We start from the raw sequence: 15255 nt of genomic DNA on the forward strand, positions 1-15255 counted from the left end.
ATTTTTTTCATTTGGCTTGCTGTCTGCTGTTCTGATTGTGTGACTCTATCTTCCAGATCACTTATTCATTCTTCTGCATTATTTAGTTTGCTATTTATTGCCTTTAGCTCAGCTTTTGTCTCAGGAAATAAGTTTTCTAATTTTAATTATTTCCTCTTTATAGTTTTTATTTCCTTGTTACAGTGATCTGCATTTCTATAGAAAGCCTTTCTTAATTCCTTCAGTATTTTTATTACCTCATTTTTGAACTCAGGATCTGGTATACTGGAGAGGTCTGTTTCATTGTTTGTTCTTTCAGGAGAATTTTCTTGTTCTTTGAATTGGGAGTGGTTCCTTTGCTTCTTCATTTTACTTATATTTCTCTGACTCCATGAATTTAGGAGAAGCAGTTATCTACTGTGGTCTTGAAGGACTATTTTCAACTTATAATTCTGAAAATTTTTAATGACAGAGGAAAATTATTGCTATATACTATCAAGTAAAAAAACAAAATACCATCAACTCAAAATGTGTGAAAAAAATTTTAATTGCATACAGATGGATTTAACCCCTATACAAAAGTTTTCTATGTCTAAAATGGAGAAAATACTAATATCTAGTTCATAGACTTACATTGTATGTTAACTAAGATACTACATGTGAACGAACTGGTTCTAGAACTGGTACATGGTAACGTTTTATAAATGTCAGCTATTGCTGGTAAGAGTTTTTATCAGAATATTAGGTCAAAAACAGGAGGGAAATTCTGTTCTTATTAAAGAGTTCATAGAACTCTTTTCTTTCTTTGTGTATGAAGAAAGCAATTATAATGAACAATTTCAAAATTAGGAAAGGGAAGGTAAAAAATTCATCTTCCTGTTTTGAGGTAATGAATGAATGAACATGATGCACGTGGCCAGGACAATCAAACAGTAGATGTTAAGTGTCTGTCAGATTTCAAAGGAAGTATCTGTTAACAAATGTGTCCACAGGCCAAAGGTAAAGAGTGAAAAGAGCTAGTTACCTGCATACTTGGTCTATGCCACCACCTTCTGTGTTAGGCTTCCTCTTGATAGTCACCTGAATGTTCTCTACCAAGTGGGCTCTTTGGTGTCTGTCACAAGAGAAGGATCCACTATTTCCAAGCCCCTTGGGAAGGAAAACAGTAGTCAAGTGTCCTGTCAGTGGCTGGAAATTTAGTTACTTAAGATGTGGTAAAGATGAAAAATGGGACCCAAATTTCTATTTGTGTGATTCTGTCAATAAATTGATGAAGGGAGGGAGGGAGAGAAAGATGGGAGGGAGCAAAGAGAGAAGAGGAGGAGGAGGAAAAGAAATGGATAGCTCCTACACATGTGTAGGATGAGGTGGCTGTATTTAGCATGTATTTAAGTCCTCTAGAATTTCCTATTTTTTTTTTTAGCTTTTTTGTTTGTTTACCCACAAATCTTTCTATGTATTTGGAAATTGAAGTTCAGTGAGTTTAAATGACTCACTCAGTGACTCAGCTAATAAATGCAGGGACAATGATCAGAGATTCCTTGTTGGTTCCAGTCTTTCCACCCTGTCATACTAGAAATGTAGGTCACCTTCACTGGGCTCATAGAGTGCAGTTCAGCTTCTTAGTTCACATTTGGAAGAGGTCTCCACAACCCTTTATGTCTAAAAAGCCAACATTCAGCTTCACCTTCTGACAGCAGGGCAGAGAGAGACACAGATGCCCATTCTCCATTGTGATATCTTTATAATATGGCATTTACACAGTCTTCTTCTTCATATCCATTCTAGGGATGTATTTCTAAAATTGCTTTCTTTTTGAAATGGGGTTAAACAGGGTTATGACCAGAGAGGGAGAATAAAATGAGATCACAGAGTCGAAAAACAATCCCACACTAAAATAAATATGAAGAAAATATCTGCAAAGTCACAGCTCTGATTCCAGCCATAGGTAACAATTTACAAACAGCTCTTTTTCTTCTCAGATAATTTCAGTGTTTTCTCCAAGAATATTGTTGGGCATTTGCTTTTCATTCGTTCAAGTAAAGAGACATTTTAGGATTTTTCCCAAAATTGACAGAAGGTGACTAAGTTCCACCTCTAGAAAGACCAATGTTAAGCAGGAGCTTTTCCAGCTCCCACTCTTTGAAGCTGTGATAATCTTGGGTCCTTTATCCAGCGCCATTTCATCAAGCATCATGATACATAAAAAACATGACTTATTTAGGTCTCACTTGAAAAAAAGGTATTTTGATTGACCTAACAGTTTTCAAATTGAAAGTGGAATTATGGTATTAGAATTAGAAATAGTATTTAGGAGTTTTCTCTTCAGTCATTGTGCTTTTAAAAATTTTTGTACAATTTCTCCTTGCATCACAAAATAAAATATACCATGTTTCTAATACTCCCTTTTACTATAGTCTAATTAGGACCACCAGGTATAAATATATAACATTTGAGGTTGAATTTGTGTGAACTTCATATAAGGACAGTCAAAACACTTTCAATTGGAGTATTTTGAATAGAGTGAAAAAATGGATTGTTTTAATAGGTGGAAGATTTTAAAGGATGTTCAGACTCAGTTATATCATTCATTATAAATGGCAGAGGGATTGCTACTAGAGTAATGCATCTCAAACTAAAGTTTCAGAATATCTTCCAAGGACTTCAGCAACTCTATAAGAATATATTTTGATGATCATCTAAAAATAATTCACTCATATTCTGGATTACCTGATGGTCCTACCTGTAATCAAATACTGCAAGGTTTCAACACTTGCATGTCTTATTATGGAGTCCAAAGCTGAGTGAACAAATGTTTTCCAAAACTCAGATTTAGGAAAAGGTAAAAGTATTTGTGCAATTGAGTTATCATATAGTATATGATAAACTTGAACAACAGCAACGATGACAAAACGTGTGACAGCAGGCACTGTTGTCAACATGTTTGAGGCAAACTATTGCACTGTTCCTATGTTTATATTGGCAGTTAGCGACAGGTTATTGATATAAGTGTAGAAATAAATATGCAGTAAAATTCTTTTCATAGGAAAATCAGAACCAGACATTCATTTAATGCAAATTTCAGTAATACTATAGCATGCAAGTGAACAGGACCACTTTACAGAATTATCAAGTGATATCTCATTAAACAGTCAAGAATTACTGTCAGTTTTACTTAAGTAGGAAATCTGATTGTCCTTAACTAGCAAACAGGCTCTAATGTTTTAAACAGTATTTTGACAATATACATAGGCAAGTCAGCATTCTCTGAATTTATATTGTCAAATTCAAAATATAGAAATAGATTAAATGTAGAACTGGATCTGAGATGCCATCCTTCCACCATTAGCATCATGTCGTAAGGATGCCACTGGAAGGGAATTCAGAAGACCAGAGGTCCAGTCTTGGCACTTCACCTCCTTGTATTATTTTGAGCACAAAACTGAACCATCCTTAAACCTCAGTTTCTACACTATTAAAGCAATGAGACATAAGATTATTTCTGATGTCTTCCAATTCTAACATTCTTTGTAAGAAGATGCCCTAGGCATCTGTTGTAAATTCATGTGTTATATTTTCAGTTCTTTGAAATAGCTAAACTCCACGAATAGTGTATTTTTTATCATATTCCAACAGAGTATTCTTCATCTTCAAATTGAAGAATAGGGGGAATGATTCCAATGTTATTCTAAACACAATGCCTAAAAGGAGGAGTCCCAGCAAACTCATTTAGTCCCTTTTATTTGAGGACTATGTTACAGTAATCTTCTAAGAGAGCATAAAATGTTTAATTGTAGATGTTGTATTTTTTAATTTTTATTTTATATTGGAGTATAGTTGACTTACAATGTTGTGTTAGTTTCAGGTGTACAGCAAAGTGATTCAGTTACATATAAATATATCCATTCATTTTCAGATTCTTTCTCCATATAGGTTATAACAGAATATTGAATAGAGTTTTCCTGTCCTTGTTGATTTATCTACTTTATATATAGTAGTGTGTATCTGTTAATCCCAAACTCCTAATTCATCCCTCCCCCCCACCTTTCACCTTTGGTAACCATACGTTTGTTTTTGAAGTCTGCAAGTCTGTTTCTGTTTTGTAAATAAGTTCATTTGTATCATTTTTTTCAGATTCTACATATAAGTGTTATCATATGATATTTGTCTTTCTCTGACTTACTTCACTCAGAATGATAAGCTCTAGGTCCATCCATGTTGCTGAAAATGGCATTATTTCGTTCTTTTTTATGGCTGAGTAATATGCCATTGTATATATGTACCACATCTTCTTTATCCATTCATCCATCGATAGACATTTAGGTTGCTTCCATGTGCTGGCTATTGTAAATAATGATGCAATGCACACTGGGGTGCATGTATCTTTTTGAATTATGGATTTGGTCTAATGTGTCCTTTAAGGCCTCTGTTTCCTTACTGATCTTCTGTCTGGATGATCTGTCCATTGATGAAAGCAGGATGTTAAAGTCCCCCACTATTATTGTGTTACTGTCTATTCTCCTTTTATGGCTGTTAGCATTTGCCTTATATATTGAGGTGCTCCTATGTTGGGTACATATACATTTGTTATATCTTCTCCTTGGATTCATTTCTCGATCATTATGTAGTGTCCTTTGTCCCTTGTAACTCTCTTTATTTTAAAATCTGTTTTATCTGATATGAGAATTGCTACTCCAGCTTTCTTTCGATTTCCATATTCATGGAATACCTTTTTCCATCCCCTCACTTTCAGTCTGAATGTGTCCCTAGGTCTGAAGTGGGTCTTGTAGACAGCATCTATACCTGTCGTGTTTTTGTATCCATTCAGCCGGTCTATGTCTTTTGGTTGGAGGATTTAATCCATTTACATTTACGGTAATTATTGATATGTATGTTCTTATTGCCATTTTGTTAATTGTTTTGTATTTGTTTTGTAGGTCTTTTTTCTTCCCTTCTTCTTTTGTTCTCTTCTCTTGTGATTTGATGCCTATCTTTAGTGTTGTGTTTGGATTGCTTTTTCTTTTTTGTGTCTATCTATTGTAGATTTGTGGCTGTGGTTACCATGAGGTTTTGGTATAGCAGTCTATATATATACAAGATTGTTTTAAGTTGCTGGTCTCTTAATTTCCAATGCATTTCCAATATCCTGCATTTATACTCTCCTCTTCTCACAATCACTGGTTTTGATATCATACTTGTGTGTGGACAATTTCCCACCTTTAGTTTATGTTTGCCTTTACCAGTGAGCTTTTCCATTTATAATTTTGTTTCTAGTAATTTTCTCATTTCTAGTTGTGACCTTTTGTTTTCTACCTAGAGAAGTTCCTTAGGATTTGTTGCAAAGCTGGTCTGGTGGTGTTGAATTCTCTTAGCTCTTGCTTGTCTGTAAATCTTTTGTTTACTCCATGGAATCTGAATGAGAGCCTTGCTGGGTAGAGTATTCTGAGTTGTAGGTTTTTCCCTTTCATCATATATTGTGCCACTCCTTTCTGTCCTGCAGAGTTTCTGCTGAAAAATTCGCTGATAACTTTATGGGGATTGCCTTGTATGTTATTTGTTCCTTTTCTCTTGTTGCTTTTAATATTTTCTCTTTGTCTTCAGTTTTTGTCAGTTTGATTAATAGGTGTCTCAGCATGTTCCTCCTTGGGTTAATCCTGTATCTGACTCTCTCTGCTTCCTGAACTTGAGTGTTACCTTTCCCATGTTAGGGAAGTTTTCAGTTATTCTCTCTTCAAATATTTTCTCAGGCCCTTTCCCTCTGTCTTCTTCTTCTGGGACCCCTATAATGCAAATGTTGGTGCATTTTATGTTGTCCCAGAGGTCTCTTAGACGGCCTTCATTTCATTCTTTTTTTTTTATTCTGTTCCATGGCAGTGATTTCCACCCATCTGTCTTCCAGCTCACTTATTCGTTCTTCTGCCTCATTTATTGGGCTATTGATTCCTGTAGTATATTTTTCATTTCGGTTATTGTATTGTTCATCTTTGTTCTTTAAATCATCTAGCTCTTAAACATTTCTTGTATTTTCTTGGTCTGTGCCTCCATTCTTTTTCCAAGATCTTGGATCATCTTTACTATCATTATACTGAATTCTTTTTCAGGCAGATAGTCTATCTCCACTTCACTTAGTTGTTCTTCTGGGGTTTTATCTTGTTCTTTCATCTGGAATATATTTTTCTGCCATCTCATTTTGTCTAACTTTCTGTTTGTGGGCTCCATTCCACAGGTTACAGGATTATAGATCTTCTTGCTTCTGGTGTCTGCCCAATGGTGGGTGAGGTTGGTCCAGGGGCTTGTGCAGGCTTCCTGGTGGGAGGGACTGGATCTTGTCCCTCTGGTGGGCAGGGCTGTGTCAAGAGGAGTGTCTAGAGGTGTCTGTGGGCCCAGAACCACTTTAGACATACTGTCTGTTGATGGGTGGAGCATGTTCTCACCCTGTTGGTTGTTTGGCCTGAGGCACTGAGCGCTGGAGCCCGCAGGCTGTTGGGTGGGGCCAGGTCTCTATGTCAAAATGGCGACCTCCAGGAGAGCTCACGTCAATCAGTATTCCCTGGGAGCCTTCGCCACCAGTATCCTTGCCCCCATGGTGGGTCACAGCCAACCTCCACCTCCCTAAGAGACCCTCCAAGACCCACAGGTAGGTCTGGCCAAGGCTCCTATGGAGTCTCTGCTTTGCTCTGGGTCCCAGTGCATGTGAAACCTTGTGTGCACCCTCCAAGAGTGGAATATCTGTTTCCCCCAGTCCTGTGGAGCTCCTGCACTCAAGCCCCACTGGCCTTCAAAGCCAAATGCTCTGGGGCTCAGAACTCTCACACCAGTGGGATAACCTCTGGGATAGAGTTATTTTCAACTTGTGGGTTGCCCACCCACCAGGTATGGGATTTGATTATATCATGAAAGTGCCCCTCCTGCCATCTCATTGTGGCAGCTTCTTCATCTTTGGGTGTAGAATATCTTTTATGGTAGGTTCCAGGGGTTTTTTTGTCTATAGTTGTTCAGCAGTTAGTTGTGATTTTGGTGCCTTCATGAGAGGAGAGGAGGTGATCTCAAGTCCTGCTACTCCACCATCTTGTCTCCAGTCTCTGCTGTAGATGTTTTAATATAGCAGGAACTTCATTAACCATTTTATTGCCTGATAAGTTTTTAAAGGGTAATATGTTCTCATTTCAAACAGAAAAACATCATTCGGGAATGTTTGTGTATTTGAGTGTATACAAGTGGTAGATATGAACTACCATGTCTATGACAAAAGCACAGAATTTCTAGGTCCTCCAGGTCATCATCTAGAAAATGAACTCTTGCCCACTATTTTCATGAATAGATTATCACCAGGATACTCGTTAAAATTTTCTCCTTTGTGTATAAAAAAACACATGACTTTACACCAGTGGTTCTCAACCAGGAGTGATTTTGTCTGCCAAGGAACATGCGGCAATGTCTGGAAACATTTTGGTCATCACAACTGGGGGTAGGGTGGGGGAAGTGCTCCTGGCACCTAGTGGGTAGAGGTCAGGGATGCTTTTAAACATTCTACAATGAAGAGGACAGCCCCTGTAAACAAAGAAAAATCGTCCCCAAATGTCAGTAACACCAAGACTGAGAAACCCTGCTATAAACTGCATGTTCCTATTCCCTTCTGTACCAGGTCTATGAAAAAATGCTAAAGGATACTTTTCTCCACTTCCTCTCATTACAAATCAGGAACTTAAGGCTTTTATTCAACTGTTATAATCTTTCTTTTTTGTTATTTCTCTGCCACATTCTATCAGTCTTTTAGAAGTGCTAACATGGGAACTATTTCAGTTACTTGGCAAATACAGTAATTTCATTACAGGACCTGTTTAGTGTCTTGTATTTCCAGAAAGACTTAATTTTTAAAAAATAGATATTACTGACAAATAATGTCTTTCCATGCTTTTGAAAACTCAGTTGAGAAAGCCAGTGCAGCTTTTTTATTCCTTTGTCATTTTTCAATGTGTGAGAATTGTGGTTGCCAAGAGTTCTAGGAAGGATAAATTGGGAGTGTTTGTTAGGGGTTGAGAAAGACTTGGTGTTGATGTTTAAAATGTGATGTATATGCTTATATTTATTTCCAGATTTGTTCAACATAATTTCTCATTTTTTCCTTAAATTGGACAAATCACTCTTGCTTAGACTTAACTACGTTTTTATTAGTGGTTCCATTTTTCTGAAGGACTCCCAAATCAATATCTAGGTAAACCATAATGTAGGCCTGTTGGTGGCTCTCTCATTATTCTCACAGGATTGTAGCGCCACCTACAGGAGTCCTTATGCATACCACTATTTGACCAGCTCTGCTCCCAGCAAGCATTGATTGATATTTGTATAGTACAAAGGAGAAATGAACAAGTCTGGAAAACAAAGGAAGACAACAAACAAAAACCCAAGGGAAACACTTATGTTATACCATGTCTTTCAAGTATGAACTTTACTGAAGACTTTTGAAAGCAAGTAATTTCTTGATTTCCAACACCAAAGGGAAATATTACTTACAAAAATTTGGATTTTTAAAAAAAAATAACCAAGTTTAAAAGAAAACTATACATTTATTTTTTAATGTGCTGAAATGAGTGATGAATATTTAATGATATGAAATTTTGAAAAATCAATACAAAATTTTATAGATAAAATTGACCTGGAATTTTTTAAAAATTAAAGAAATCCATAAACGACTGCCAACATAAAGAGAAAATTGGAATATGTTTATGTTTTCCTTTTCTCTTCAAAACATGGGTTTATTCAATTGAGTACCTTTCTCTTTTTGGCAAAAGCCAGTATTTTCTGGCTTTAAACTCACACTGCCTATTTTTGATAATGAAAAAAGATATCAAGTTCACGTTCTTGTACCCTGTCCTCCTCTGCTTTATGCATGTGGACTTTACTACAGAAAACTGGTATATAGATGCATCAGCATAAGATAGCATCTGTGAGAACCTTTTAAGGGCAGATTTAGACCAACACAAGGTAGTTGTTTAGTAAGAAAGAAGTTGGCATTCTAAAATCTACCTCTTATCTCCTGTGAAAAGGATACTTAATTCCTGAAGACCTAGCTTTTACACCAACTAAAGAGGTAAAATTTGGTAATTACATCATCAAAATCTGCCTGGCCACACTGCATGTGCCATGCAATCACACTCTTCTTTTTCACCAACAGAATGTTCGTTGGTTCCTTTTGGTAACTTTATGTACTGTGGATTAAAATCAGACCTTGTCTATTCCTATCAGGGAAGGAAAAGTAAAAGGAGAAGAAGGTATTTGTAGAGTGAAGACCAGCCACGAAAATTAAACCAGACCATTGAGCTTAATGGAGTTGGAGAAACCAAGGGGCAATTATTAGTTCAAAATAATGACCTTCCATCCAACTTCAAGGAAAGGTGGGATAGCAGAATTCCCTCAATTCTCTCTGCATTTCTCTCTCTCTCTCCTGTGCCTAACCACGGAAGGACACAAGGAATGAAGGTGGTAGGGATCAATAACCAACTATGCTAACCATGAAGTATGGTTATACAGCTTAAATATTTTTTCCCACTAGTATCAATTCCCTCTGTAAGGATTAAAATAGCACATCAAAAGTTAGCCATATGGAGCTTTCTAAGAATATAGGTAAAATAATTCTCAGTTGGTCCCAAAGAGATTTACAGCTATTTATAACCTAAAACCAGCACACTGGCCGTGATATAATAAAAGCTGTTTGGGGTAGTGTCATGAAAACAATTAAATAAAAGAGCCAAATAGTTTTAATGGGATGACACTTGTCTTAAAAGTGGTGGGAGAAAATTTGTCCTTTCTCTGTTCTGTTGTGCTGAAATAGTGTATATAGAACAGATTATGTTGCCCAGTTTAGGGAATTTTAAATTGCCCAGACAAGCAGGTTGGAAGTAGAATGATGATCTCACTTTGTTGGTGAGTTTGAGATCTATTTGTATGTACATTTTGGGAGTTTATTTTCTTATTCAAATATAGTGAATAATAAAACTAAACCATTGAATGAACCCATCTCCCTATTATACAAAATTGCTTTAGTAACCTTAATATCTAGTTTATGTTATAGTGAATTATGACTTACAATATAGAGTTAATGTAGCATATTTATATAATGCCATTGCTATATAATTTTGTTAACATACAAGCAGGAGTTTCTCTCTTGCCACTTTAGATCAATTTCAGAATTAAAATCTACCTAATACATATTAAGTGAGAGAATATAGCATTAATTTCTTTAAATTTTGTCTGAAGTTGTATAAATCTATAAATATTTCCTACATGATCCTGAGAGCTCCTGAGAAATAAATGAACAGTCCAAAAGATTCTGTGATTTGAAAAAGCAAAATCTGTTGTAAAAAGGAAATATAAATCAAGAGGAAAAGCCACACGAAAGAAGTATGTATTCAATCTTTGCTTGGGATCAAACTACATTTTTCTCATAATTTAAACAAAATTCACAGACTAAGATGCCAAGTTGATACATGACTTGGAATATATTGAAGTTATCACAAATTCTGGAACACTGTTGAAAGAAAAAAGAAAATGCTAATGTTAAATTTTTGATGCTACAAATGGGAATGCTTTAGTATCATAAAACATCTTAGCCTAAAAAGTGCATCTTAATAAAGGTAAGTATGTTCAATCATTTTTCTGGATCTCTTCTTTAAGATTTTAAAAACCTAGAGTCATGTCTGCCATCATGCTAGTATTACGTCCTTAATTGGGAAGACACTTCTCTTGGTAAAAGCTTGAAGCTACTCCTTCATGTATGTGATTTCCTCTGGCACTAGGGACTCTGCCTCTGGTTTGTCAGAGGAGAACTTTAAAATGGGAAAGCTTTAGTCAACCAACATTATTTTCATTGACAAATATCCATCCTATTTATTTAGCTTAACTTTTTTGTTGAAGGGACAGTTGTTTTAAACTCAATTTATCAGTTACCATCGTGAGCTGTGTTATAAAGCATCTCAAAGCCAAATCCACTAGTGCCTCTATGTGCAAGTTCACGGTTACCCCCCCTAAGAAAGTAGTACATGCACTAAATGTAATTTTGACTTTGTCTATAAGGGTAAGTGAAGTACAAGGGCTTAGTCCCTTACCAGGAAGGACTCCATCTTACTGCAGAGATGATTAGGAATACAGCTAGAGCCAGTATATTGTACAGACATTTCTCATTTTTCCCACTTGACTGACCTTTGGTTATATCAAGGTCCCTTCTCATAAGCATCCAAAATGCCCTCTTATTCCTATCTTTTTCTCCTTCTTTTATGACACCTTTTCTTCCTTCCTCTTCCTGTCCAATTACCCACAAGCACACACCTGCCTGGATTATTGGCTTCCTCTGGGCATCATTGTCTTTGAGATGCTAGCAATGATATTAGCAAAGGCAAGTCCTCTTTCCCTGGTGCATCTTATGCTTTAGAGTGGAGTAAATATAAGATTGGCCTTTGGTTTCACTAATATGCATTATTCTTCTGTGTTATAAGCATTACTCTGATGCATTAATACATCAAAAGCTATCCTTATTTTGCAGAGGACCTAAAAAGCCACTTGAACACTTCCAGGTCTTTTAAATGAAATGACCATGAGAAACAGGGTGAAAGAGAAAGAAAATTCTCTCACCCATCCCCCTCTTCCCACTAATTACCAAAGGCTTCAGGCCTTGGAATCAAATCACTTCTGGGACCCAAGAGCTATTGGCCCAAAATATCTGGCAGTTAATACCAATACTTTTCATTTTCTCATCAGTTTTAGTCTTCCTAAGATGCCAAGTGATTAGTGATGACTCAGTGAAAATTGTGTTTAAATTGCCAAAACTTTGAATTTTACACATTTTTCTTAATAGAGAAGTTGAGACTAAGCCAATATTTCCTGTACCAACACTAAAATCTAGCTATTTGTAAGTATTCATTTAAAGGGAGAAGTGATTATTTTTCAAAAAGAATTCTACCCCAAATCCAAATTAAACAATTTGCTCATTTCTGCTCCTGTTTTCTGGTCTCCATTTTAATTACTCTTATTTGGGTGTCTGAATTTACTCATAACTCAGTTACCTATCAGGAGATAAAAGGAATGGGAAAGCAAGCCTGCCATTTTATACTTCAAAGTCAGAATCAACATGCTAAATCTACTTCCCAAGTCCTCCTTGAAAGCCTTCAGTAAATTATTCTATAAATTATTCCAGGGGTAGTGACAGAGAGCGTGGCTTTCATTTTTAGCGTTTATCCATAGCATAGAGGATCTTACTGGTATGGCGCTAACTCTTTAAGTTCTTTAACTGTAGTTGGGGTGGGAGGTAGGGAGAAGAACACAAATTGAATAAAAAGACTATCTCTGAGTGCATTCATCTACTGATTTTCCATTCAGAGGTTCACAGACAGTCAACAACATACAGAATAAATGTGTCTCTTGGGAGTTCTAATCAGCTGAAGAAAAACCAACTCCAAAGTTCTAATAAGTCTTTAAAACACAGGATTATGGCAAGTCCATACACTGACTCTATCAACTGGATTTCTTCGCATTGCCCATTATTCTGATCCCATTTCTACACCCACACACAATCCTTTAGTTCTTAATTTTTCTATACAGTTGACTCTCTAACAACACAGGGGTTTGGGATGCCAACCATCCCACACAGTCAAAAATACGCATATAGCTTTTGACTCCCCAAGGACTTAACTACTAATAGCCTACTTCTGTTGATCAGAAGCCTTACCAATAACCTAAACACTTGATTAAGACGTTCTATAAGTTACATGTATTTATTATACACTCTATTCTTACAATAAAGTAAGCTAGAAAAAAAATGTTATTAAGAAAATCATAAGGAAGAGAAAATACATTTACAGTACATATATGTGTTTATTGAAAAGAATCTGCATAGAAGTGAACTTGCATAGTTCAAACCTGTGTTGTTCAAGGGTTAACTGTAGTACCAACAGTCAATGGCAAAGGTTTTCAAATTTTATAAGGCAATAATAGTTTTAAAATACTGATAATGTTCTTTCGATCCACCTCCTAGAGTAATGAAAACAAAAACAAAAATAAACAAATGGGACTTAATTAAACTCAAACCTTTTTGCACAGCAAAGGAAATCATAAATGAAACAAAAAGACAATCCTCAGAATGGGCAAAAATATGTGCAAATGAAGCAACTGACAAGGGTTTAATCTCCAAAATATACAAACAGCTCATGCAGCTCAATATCAAAAGAACAACCCACCCAATCAGAAATGGGCAGATCTAAATAGACATTACTCCAAAGAAAACATACAGATGGTTAAAAAACACATGAAAAGATGCTCAACATCACTAATTATTAGAGAAATGCAAATCAAAACTACAATGAGGTATCACCTCACACCACCCAGAATGGCCATCATCAAAAAGTCTACAAACAATAAATGCTGGAGAGGGTGTGGAAAAAAAGGGAACCCTCCTACATTGTTGGTGGGAATGTAAACTGGTACAGCCACTATGAAGAACAGTATGGAGGTTCCTTAGAAAACTAGAAATAGTGCTACCATATGATCCAGCAATCCCACTCCTGGGCATGTATCCAGAGAAAACCATAATTCAAAAAGATACAAGCACCCTAATGTTCATGGCAGCATAATTTACAATAGCCAGGACAGGGAAGCAACCTAAATGTCCATCAGCAAAGGAATGGATAATGGAATATTACTCAGCCATAAAAAAGAACAAAATAATGGCATTTTCAGCAATATGGATAGACCTGGAGATTGTCAGACTGAGTGAAGTCAGAGAAAGACAAATATCATGATATCGCTTATATATAGAATCTAAGAAAAAGCTACAAATGAACTTATCTACAAAACAGAAATAGAGTTACAGATATAGAAAATAAACCTATGGTTACTGGGGGGTAAAAGGCAGGGAGGGATAAATTGGAAGATTGGGATTGACACATACACACTACTATACATAAAATAGATAACTACTAAGGCCCTACTGTATGGCACAGGGAATGCTATACTCTATAATGGCCCAAATGGGAAAGAAGCTAAAAAAGAGTGTATATATGTATATGTATAACAGATTCACTTTGCTGTACACCTGAAACTAACACAACATTGTAAATCTACTATACCCCTATAAAAATTTAAAAAAATAATACATAAAACAAAATAAAATTTTGGTACTTTCTACAATAAAATAAAATAATAGTCTCAAAATAGCTTCATTTATAGGAAAGTCACATATTATTAACTACTTGACAAGTGTGGAAGGACAGGATTATTCAATAAATGACATTGGAAAAAACTGCTTATCTTTTTAAGATCTTTACCTCAGTGTTTTCAAATAAATATAGATTAATCAAAAAGGTAAATATAAAAATTACAGAGAAATTAGAAGAAAATAGAAATTAAAACTATCAAATGTTAGGAATGGCATAATATCTAACATTAGAGATAATGGGATAAAATCCAAATAAAAGATAAACAATTTTGTACACACAAAATAATTTTTGATCATTAAAAATAAGAGAGGAACCAAGATGGTGGAGTAGAAGGACGTGCTCTCACTCCCTCTTGCAAGAACACCAGAATAACAACTAGCTGCTGGACAGTCATCAACAGGAAGACACTGGAACTCACCAAAAAAGATACCCCATATCCAAAGACAAAGGATAAGCCACAATGAGATGGTAGGAGGAGCGCAATCAGAGTAAAATCAAATCCCATAACTGCTGGCTGGGTGACTCACAAACTGGAGAACACATCCCACAGAAGTCAACCCACTGGAGTGAAGGTTCTGAGCCCCATGTCAGGCTTCCCAACCTGGGGGTCCAGCAACAGGAGGAGGAATTCCTAGAGAATCAGACTTTGAAGCCTAGTGGGAGTGATCGCAGGACTTCAACAGGACTGGGAGAAACAGAGACTCCACTCTTGGAGGGCACACACAAAGTAGTGTGCACATCGGGTCCCAGGGGAAGGAGCAGTGACCCCAGGAGAGACTGAACCAGACCTACCTGCTAGTGTTGGAGGGTCTCCTGCAAAGATGGGGGAGGCGGGGGCTGTGGCTCACCGTGCAGACACGGACACTGACAGCAGAGATGCTGGGAAGTACTCCTTGGCATGTGTCCTCCCAGAGTCTGTCATTAGCCCCACCAAAGAGCCCAGGTAGGCTCAAGTATTGGGTTGCCTCAGGCCAAACAACCAACAGGGAGGGAACCCAGCCCCACCCATCAACAGTCAAGTGGATTAAAGTTTTACTGAGCTCTGCCCACCAGAGCAACAGTCAGCTCT

The sequence above is a fragment of the Physeter macrocephalus genome, chromosome 10, assembly GCF_002837175.3.
Source record: "Physeter macrocephalus isolate SW-GA chromosome 10, ASM283717v5, whole genome shotgun sequence".
Lineage (NCBI taxonomy): Eukaryota > Metazoa > Chordata > Mammalia > Artiodactyla > Physeteridae > Physeter > Physeter macrocephalus.